We start from the raw sequence: 10000 nt of genomic DNA, 5'->3' as shown, positions 1-10000 counted from the left end.
TTACATGTAAAACTAAAAAAATATATAATTGTATTGTTAAACAATTTATTAACACATAAACACAGACAAAAGTACCAAAAATTAGTAACTTTAAGTACCGGTATCGCTGCCCAAGTCTGTACCCCTTGCATGATTACAATTACATAACCAATCAGGGTTCGACAGCCCAGCCCGCCCAAGAAAAGGTTCCGGTTATCTTGGAAAAGCTCGCTAAAAGGAACTCCGAAAGGTTTCTGAAAAAATAAATCTGTCCGGGTATGGTTTTTCCTAGAAACACTGGGAACTAAAGTTAGTTCCTGAAAAAGTTCCTCCTGTGGATAAGGGCCTTTTCCAGGGGTGGGCAAACTACGTCCGAAGGGCCACATCGGGCCCGCCAAATATCAAAACAGAATTTAGTAAGTATCTGTTTTGAGAATAGCCACAACAAAGCTGATACTAGACGTTGGCGCACTGGCAAAAAAGGGTGATCAACAACAATGCTCCCATTTGAAAGAGAATGTAAGTGTTTACCCTTTAGTACCATTTGTATGTTTCTTTGATCCATCCATTTCCTACCGCTTATTCCCTTCGGGGTCGCGGGGGAGAGCTGGAGCCTATTTCAGCTACAACCGGGCGGAAGGCGGGGTACACCCTGGACAAGTCGCCACCTCATCACAGGGCCATGTTTCTTTGATGTTATGATATAATGTTATTGAAAACATATTTATTATGATTAAAATAGCCCATGTTTGAGAAGCCTACTCTTACTTTCAACAGATATGATATGCTTTGAAATGCGTCATGTGCTCGCCCGGCCCGTCTGAGCCAAAAAGTTTGTCCACCCCTGGCCTATTATGTCCAATTAATAAAGCAACTTGTTTTATTTTACTTGTGTTATACAGTTATTTTAACCTTTTTACTCAATTAATGATACCGTATTTTCCGGACTGTAAGGCGCACATAAAATCCTTTTTTTTTTTTTCTCAAAACTCGACAGTGCGTCTTATAACCCGGTGCGCCTAATGTATGGCAAAATTGTGGTTGTGCTTACCAATCTCAAAGTATATTTATTTGGTACATGGTGTAATGATTAGTGTGACCAGTAGATGGCAGTGAAACATAAGAGATAAGTGTAGACTGCAATATGATGGCAATAAGACTCAAGTAAACAACACCAATATTTTATACAGTATGTCCCATTGAAAATATAGAACATAACACACAGCGTTCAAAAATCTATCAAAATGTTTTTCGTACGACTTTGGTAAGCTATGAAGCCGCACCGCTTGATGGCTTGATGGATTGTCGGCGCATTAAACATAGGAGTATTTGTATGGTGTGTGTATAAGGTAAGACATATTTTCTGGCGTTTTGTTTTGCAATATTGTGCAAAAGCAACAGTCCCTACCTCTACCTTCTGGTACCTGCTGATCTGTATTTAGTATCTGAATAAATCCGGAAAAATTGCTGTGTCCGCCATTGTAGTCCGTGCCGAAACCGTAGTTGATAAGCCTCTTCTTTTTCTCTTATCTACTTGTTATATGACATTCATCCTCCACTGTTTCCATTTCTAATTTAAAGTAGTATAAAGTTCTTACTTATATATGTCAGTAAACTCGGCATGAAAGCGCTAAAACATACCGGTGTAGTGAGTTTACATTATTCACCCAAGGAACTTTAGTTTTTAGAGAGTTCCGGTCAGACAGTTTTTCCCAGGCCTTGTTGTTTTTTTTCCGGATAAGGAGATGCTGCTCAGTTATTGATTTAAGTCAATTCTGAATGTCATTAAAACAGTTAGATCCATCTTTTGACACTTCCTTTACTCCCGTCCTTGCACGCTACACCGCTAAAACAAAGATGACGGGGAGAAGACGCTGCCGAATGTGAGCCACGTAAATAAGACCGCAGAACCACCATTACATGTTATGCAGACCACAAGGAAGTGTTTTCCATTTAGAATAATAACAATAATATGACTCCTTTAATGCGCCCTATAATCCGGTGCATCTTATATATGAAAAAAGATTGAAAATAGACCATTCATCAGCAGTGCACCTTATAGTCTGGTGCGCCCTATGGTCCGGAAAATACGGTACTTAAAACATTGCCTGTACAGTTAACTAAAGCTTTAGGATTGTGACAATTTGAGCCTGGAACAGATGAACTCTTTTTACATAATGATTATTTTTATTTTTTTTATGAGGTGGGGGAAAGTCAACCATAATAAACATTCCTGTTCAAATCAGTAACATGTGGTCACAAAGCATTGTGACAAACACCTAACGAGGGCTAAAATGTCCCATTGAACACAGGTGGCCACCTTAAACAAATAAATATTCAGCCTAAGCACCGTGTCAGCTACACTAACGTCCCCCTTCTTGGATATTTTTTTTTACACGGTTATCTGGCATTTTTGTTTCACAATATTATGCAAAAGCAACTTTTCTTACCTTCTAGTACATGCTGATCTGTATTTGGGATGTGCATAAATCCGGAAAAAGTCTGCCATTGTAGTCGATAAGCTTCTTCTTTATCTCTATCTTCTTGTTATGTGACATTCATCCTCCACTGTAACCATTTCTGATATATAGTAGTGTAAAGTTCTCACTTGTGTCTGTCAGTAAACTTGCCATGAAAGCTCTAAAACATACCGGTGTAGTGAGTTTACATTATTCACCCAAGGAACTTTAGTTTTTAGAGAGTTCCGGTCAGACCTACAGGCCTTGTTGTTTTTTTCCGGATAAGGAGATGCTGCTCCGTTATTGATTTAAGTCAAGTCTGAATGTCATTAATACAGTTATATCCATCTTTTGACACTTCTTTTACTCGCATCCTTGCACGCTACACCGCTACAACAAAGATGACGGGGAAAAGATGCTGCCGAATGTGAGCCATGTAAATAAGACCACCCACAAAAAAACGCAACCGGAAGCAACTGTCAGAAAGCGGCTTAAAGATGATTTGTAAAACATCATCTGTAGTCGATAAGCTTCTTCTTTTTCTCTAGCTTCTTGTTATATGGCATTCATCCTCCACTGTTACCAATTGTAATATATAGCAGTGTAAAGTTCTTACTTGTATCTGTCAGTAAACTTGCCATGAAATCTCTAAAACATACCGGTGTTGTGAGTTTGCATTATTCACCCAAGGAACTTTAGTTATTAGAAAGTTCCGGTCGACGGTTTTTCACAGGCCTTGTTGTTTTTTTCTGGAAAAGGAGATGCTAGCGGAAAACTTCGGCCATTTGTCGAAGGAGAGACAACGAGAGTGCGGGCTCCCGTGGATGTGATAAAAAAGGTAGCGTGTGCTTTGTATTACCTGGCCGTCGAGGGAAGACTACGGAAAAGGGCGAATGCTTTTGGACTGACCAAGCAGACTGTATCAGTTATTGTCCGCCATGTATGTCGCGGACTCAACGTCTAGGTCCAGAGTATATAAAGTCACCAGAAACAAATGGACAATGAGGGTGAAGGCAAAAGAGTGAGGAGTGTCCTGACCAGATATCTAGATCCTTAGATTGACTATTGTAAAATGTTCTTTATCACATTGTTTACGTTCACATGTTCATTAAAGATTTGATTAATTTATGATGGCTCAGGTGTGATTTACTAAAATAGGGCCCCACAGCACACTGAATTCCATCCATCCATCCATCCATTTCTACCACATATTCCCTTTGGGGTACACTGGTTTCCAGTTTATTGAAATACCACAACACTGGATATTGTTCAGATGAGTTAAAGGCCTACTGAAATGAGATTTTCATATTCAACCGGGGGTAGCAGGTCCATTCTATGTGTCATACTTAATCATTTCGCGATATTGCCATATTTTTGCTGAATATCGATGATAAAGTTCGCAACTTTTTGTCGCTAATAAAAAAGCCTTGCCTGTACCGGAAGTAGCAGACGATGTGCGCGTGACGTCACGGTTTGTAGGGCTCCTCACTTCCCCACATAATTTACAATGTGAGCCTCCAGCAGCAAGAGCTATTCAGACCGAGAAAGCGACAATTTCCCCATTAATTTGGACGAAGATTAAAGATTCATGGATGAGAAAATTTAGAGTGAAGGATCAGAAGGGAAAAAAAAGACGATTGCGATTCTAAGCGATTCAGATGTTTTTAGACACATTTACTAGGTTAATTCTGGGAAATCCTTTATCCGCCTATTGTGTTGCTAGTGTTTTAGTGAGATAACATAGTACCTTAAAGTCGGAGGGGTGTGTCCACGGGTGTGTTGACGCTAGAGTCCCTGAAGAAAGTCACACAGCTGCAGCAGGACGCAAGCTCCGCGGATCTCCGGTAAGAGCTGATTATTACCACAATTTTCTCACCGAAAACTGCCGGTTGACATGTGGTCGGGATCCATGTTCGCTTGACCGCTCTGATCCATAGTAAAGCTTCACCTCCGGGAATTTTAAACAAGGAATCACCATGTGTTTGTGTGGCTAAAGGCTAAAATCTTCCCACATCCGTCTTTCTACTTTGACTTCTCCATTATTAATTGAACAAATTGCAAAAGATTCAGCAACACAGATGTCCAGAATACTGTGTAATTATGCGATTAAAGCAGACTACTTATAGCTTGGATCGGGCTGGAAAGTAATGTCCGCTACAACCCGAGACGTCAAACTCGCGAGTCATCAACACGACACTTCGCCGGGAAATTTAAAATTGCAATTTAGTAAACTAAAAAGGCCGTATTGGCATGTGTTGCAATGTTAATATTTCATCATTGATATATAAACTATCAGACTGCGTGGTGGGTAGTAGTGGGTTTCAGTAGGCCTTCAAATTTAATTTAAGAACTTGCACACAAAGCAACACTGGAGGTGACTATGACGTGTGCATTTTTCGTGCATGCTTACGAGGTCGCGTTAGGCGGAAGGGGGGGCGAAGTGGTCTTAAACGACCAGTGTGTGTGTGTGTGGACAAATATAAGGTTAGGTGGGATTTACCCTGAATGACCTTAACCGACTTAGTGTAGAAGGGGCCTTAGCTGCAGTTCTTGTTTGTTCATGTGTTCCTAATGTTATGAGCAGAGCTTTGACACCTGTTTCTTTCAAAGTTATCAACCAGTTGAGTCATGCAGTCACCTCGTCTTTTTGAATGCCTCATGGTACAACACATCCATGAGACACAAACACACACACACAGGAAACACTACAGTTGGAGTGTTGCGCCTTATCACCGAGGATTCGCCATGACAACAATTGTGTCCAATCTCTGGTCAGCACAAAGAGACAGGCTCACAATGGAGCTCGGTGACAAAAAGTCTATATATGTCAGTGTGTGTGCGGGCGTTTGTGTGTCAGTTACCATGAATTGATTAACGTGGACCCCGACTTAAACAAGTTGGATAACTTATTGGGGTGTTACCATTTAGTGGTGAATTGTGCGGAATATGTACTGAACTGTGCAATCTACTAATAAAAGTCTCAATCAATCAATCAATCAAAGTGTATGGGCAGCATGCGGCGCTGTGTGTGCTTCTTGATGCCAGGTCAGGAAAATACAATACAAGAGTGAGTTTTGAATAAATGTTTTAAGTTCTTGCTATCGGGGAAAAAAATGGGTAGAGTACATGTCTGTGTGTGCTTCAGTGGGCACACACACACACACACACACACACAAACACACACCTGCGCGCGCACACTGGAGGTACTGTAAATGCTGTATGGATGACGCCCTCTTGTGGACATTAGGAGTAGCGCTGTTTTTTTTTTTTTTTTTTCCTTGCATAAATATCCATCAATCGATCCATTTTCTACCGCTTATTTCCTTTGGGGTCGCGGGGGCGCTGGTGCTGTCACGCCAAATTTCTTCCCCCCTACAACCTCCCCCCCATTTACTTCCGGGGTCATTAGATTAGATAGTACTTTATTTATTCCGTCAGGAGAGTTCCTTCAGGAAAATTACAATTTTCAGCACAATCCCATTCAAGATCAGAAAAACATTAAAGGGAGACAGAACAGGATCGCTGACGGGTCTGCCGGCTTCCAGCGCCCCTTACAAAAAAAGATGAGATACAGGTAAACAAGGGGGGGAGAAAAAAATAGAAGATAAAATAAAAAAATCGGTCTTAGCCTGGGCCCTGGAGAGGGGGTGCAGACTGAGGCCAAGGGAAAAAAACAACAACTCATAGCCATAGTACACACCCCTCTTACATGTGTGTAAGAGGGAAACATTAAACATCAAAGAACATATAGGACATTAAAGACATTAAAGCAGCAGATACAACCAGACACTTCTACATACAGCTATGAATAAAAAGTAAAAGAAACATATCCACTGTGGTGGCCTCTCTCTCATGATTAATACAGACATATTGTTAACGCTATATTATAAAAATATAACGCTATATTATAAAAATATAGACGTTTTGTTAACTCTATATTATAAAAAAAATGTCAGAACAATTTACAAACACAAGCTATGGGATGACGGGGTCACGTTTCCTCTTATGTCATCCCATAGCTTGTGTTTGTAAATTGTTTTTTACATTTTTTTATAATATAGCGTTAACAAAACGTCTGTATTTTTATAATATAGCGTTATATTTTTATAATATAGCGTTAACAAAACGTCTGTATTAATCATGACCCCGGAAGTAAATGGGGGAGGGTTTGTAGGGAAAAGAAATTTGGCGTGACAGTGCCTATCTCAGCCACAATCGGGCGGAAGGCGGTTTACACCCTGGACAAGTCGCTACCTCATCGCAGGGCCAACACAGATAGACAGACAACATTCACACTCACATTCACACACTAGGGCCAATTTAGTGTTGCCAATCAACCTATCCCCAGGTGCATGTCTTTGGAAGTGGGAGGAAGCCGGAGTACCCGGAGGGAACCCACGCAGTCACGGGGAGAACATGCAAACTCCACACAGAAAGATCCCGAGCCTGGGATTGAACCCTGAGTACTCAGGACCGTCGTATTGTGAGGCAGACGCACTAACCCCTCTGCCACCGTGAAGCCTTTGCATAAATTTTAACGGGTCAGTTTTGACCCATGTCTTAATAAATCAGCTGTAAAATACACAAAAAACAATTATCTATCATCCAATTTGTTTCTCATTTCTTGGTTACCTTGTTAGGCTTCCTTATCCATGACAATATTGGTTTTAATATTTTTGGTGTGGGCCATTGTGTTGTGATCCGCTTCCCGGATCACACCCTTAGTCTGTTTTTGAGTCCTTTTTGGTTTTTTGATTGTTCGGACTCTTTCAGTGCTGAGTTTGTGTGCGCACTTCCTGTTTTTGTTACCACGGTTTCTGATTTGTCCCACCTGCTATTGTTTCCACGCACACCTGTTAGTTATTGTCTACTTGTGTATTTAAACCTGCCTGCTACCTTAGTTCCGTCTGGATGGTTTGTTTGCTCCATGCAACAGTTACGTTTGGTTTTCATTCTGCGCTAAGTCTCGTCTTAGCTTCCGTGCGTTCGGCACGCTATTTTTGAACTCTTTGACTACCTGCTATGTTCCGTCTTAGCTTCCGTGCATTCGGCACGCTATTTTTGAACTCTTTGACTACCTGCTATGTTCCGTCTTAGCTTCCGTGCATTCGGCACGTAATTCTTGGACTCTTTAGACTGCATGCTAAGTGTAGCATTAGCTTCCCATGCGTAGGCACGCCGTTTCTTTTCCTTTTTTTTGTACCAGTTTTATTTTACCTTTTTTGTATTAAGCAAGCTCCTACCTGCAATACTGCCTAGTCCTGGTCCGCTGCATCTTGGGGTGACACCTTCGCGCATCCAATATGCGTTCCAAACGTAACACTTTGGGCCTTTTTTGTCAGTATACCCCTCAATTTCAATTTAAAACATGGTAATAAGAACCTCAAGAGAATCGTTTAAATAAATAAAAGGTTGTTGTGTCACCTGACTATTACTGAGGGGCATTAGAACACATCTCTTAAATAAATTTGTTTTATTTATTTTTTTCATTTTAAAAATGTTATACTGAATTGACCTCACATGCCCGTCTTTGTTTTTGTATTGGATAAAAAGGTAAAATGAGAATCGCCTAAAGCTCAAATTATTGGGAGAGGAGCTGGCTGTCAGTGTGTTCAGTTTTGGCTCCAATTATTGCTTGATAGACTTGTTTTTTATAACTGGGTCAAAACCGACCCTAACAACACCAAGGTCATAATTTCAAACAGAGCATTTTATAATTTAGTGAAGAAAAAAAAAAAGTTTTGTTTTGTTGAAATAGAGGTTCCTGACAATCTCAAAAAGCCTTGATGCAGAAAAATAAATTGATGTGGTTCTTTTGTGCATTTAAAAACTAAAACACAAGGCGAAGGTTCGACCATATTAGTGTTTGTCTGAAAACGTTGTCAAAATAGTGGGACTTTATAAAGTTAAAGTACCAATGATTGTCACACACACACACTAGATGTGGTGAAATGATTCTCTGCATTTGACCCATCACCCTTGGTCACCCCCTGGGAGGTGAGGAGAGCAGTGGGCAGCAGCGGTGCCGCGCCCGGGAATCAGTTTTGGTAATTTAACCCCCAATTCCAACCCTTAATGCTGAGTGCCAAGCAGGGAGGTAATGGGTCCCTTTTTTATAGTCTTTGGTATGACTGGGCCTGGGTTTGAACTCACAACCTACCGATCTCAGGGCGGACACTCTAACCATTAGGCCACTGAGTAGGTCATTATGCCCTAAAAATATAATATTTGCTTGGGACGAGTAGTGTTTATTCACTAAACGGCTCGCTTACCTTAGTACCAAGCGTCTGCTTGCAGCAAGGCATTTATATCAAGGGAGGTTTTAATTTTTATAATAAAATATGCTTCAATAATATTTGTTTGTATAAAAATATAAAGCCTTTCTTAAAATAATACATTCATTTGTGTGATACTGTCAAAAATGTATACTATTCTTGTTGTTATTATTATTCTTTGTTTCTTTGTTTATTCTACCATATTTTTCGGACCATAGGGCGCACTGATTATAAGGCGCACTGCCGATCAATGGTTTATTTTCGATCTTACTGGATTACAGGGCGCATTTAAGGAGTCATATAATTATTATTATTTTTCTAAATGTAAAAAACTTCCTTGTGGTCTACATATCTTGTAATGGTAATTCTTTGGTCAAAATGTTGCATAGAGGATGTTTTACATATCATCTTCAAGTCGCTTTCTGACAGTCGCTTGCGGATGCGCCGTTTTGTGGGTGGTCTTATTTACGTGGCTCACCTTTGGCAGCCTTTTCTCCCCTGTCATCTTTTTTTTTAGTGGTGTAGCGTGCAAAAACGGAAGTGGAATAAGTATCCAAAGATGTTTTAATGACGTTCAGGCTTTGACTTAAATCAATAACGGAGCAGCATCTCCTCATCCGGACACAAATAAACGGCCGGAAATGTTTCCACAAGAAAAAACGTCCGACCGGAACTCTCAAATAACTAAAGTTCCTTGGGTGATAAATGTAAACTCACTACACCGGTATGTTTTAGCGCTTTTATGGCGAGTTTACTAACAGATAACAGTAAGAACTTTACATTACTTTGAATTAGAAATGGCAACAGCAGAGGATGAATGTTCCATAACAAGAAGATAGAGAAAAAGAAGAAGCCTATTGTCTATGTCGTTAGCACGGACTACAAAGGCGGACACGCGCAATTATGCAGGATTTATGTAGATCCCAAATACAGACCAGACGGTAAGAAAAGTTGCTTTTGCATAATATTGTGAAACAAAACACCAGATAATATGTCTTACCTTATACATACACCATCATAATACTCGTATGTTTAATGCGCTGACAATCGACCAAGCGGAGCGGCTTCATAGCTTATCAAAGTCGTACTAAAACATTTTGATAGATTTTTGAGCGCTGTGTAATGTTCTTTATTTTCAATGGAAAGTATAACATTTTTTTGTTGTCACACTTATCATTACACCATTTACCAAATAAAATTGCTTTGAGGTTGGTAAGCAAAACCAGAATTATTCCGTAAATTAGGTGCACCGGGTTATTAGGCACACAGTCGAGTTTTGAGAAGAAA

General features: G+C 40.2%; 1 protein-coding gene across 1 annotated transcript in view; it reads left to right on the top strand.

Annotated features, from left to right (window-relative positions):
- The window catches only part of LOC133537981 (NALCN channel auxiliary factor 1), a 306524-nt gene that overhangs the window by 279066 nt on the left and 17458 nt on the right, over window positions 1-10000 (top strand). The gene's annotated exons all lie outside the window — the stretch shown is intronic.

This window comes from Nerophis ophidion, linkage group LG19 (assembly GCF_033978795.1).
Source record: "Nerophis ophidion isolate RoL-2023_Sa linkage group LG19, RoL_Noph_v1.0, whole genome shotgun sequence".
Classification (NCBI taxonomy): domain Eukaryota; kingdom Metazoa; phylum Chordata; class Actinopteri; order Syngnathiformes; family Syngnathidae; genus Nerophis; species Nerophis ophidion.
Note: the sequence above shows the minus strand (reverse complement) of the source record. Positions and strands in the feature narration are given on the sequence as shown.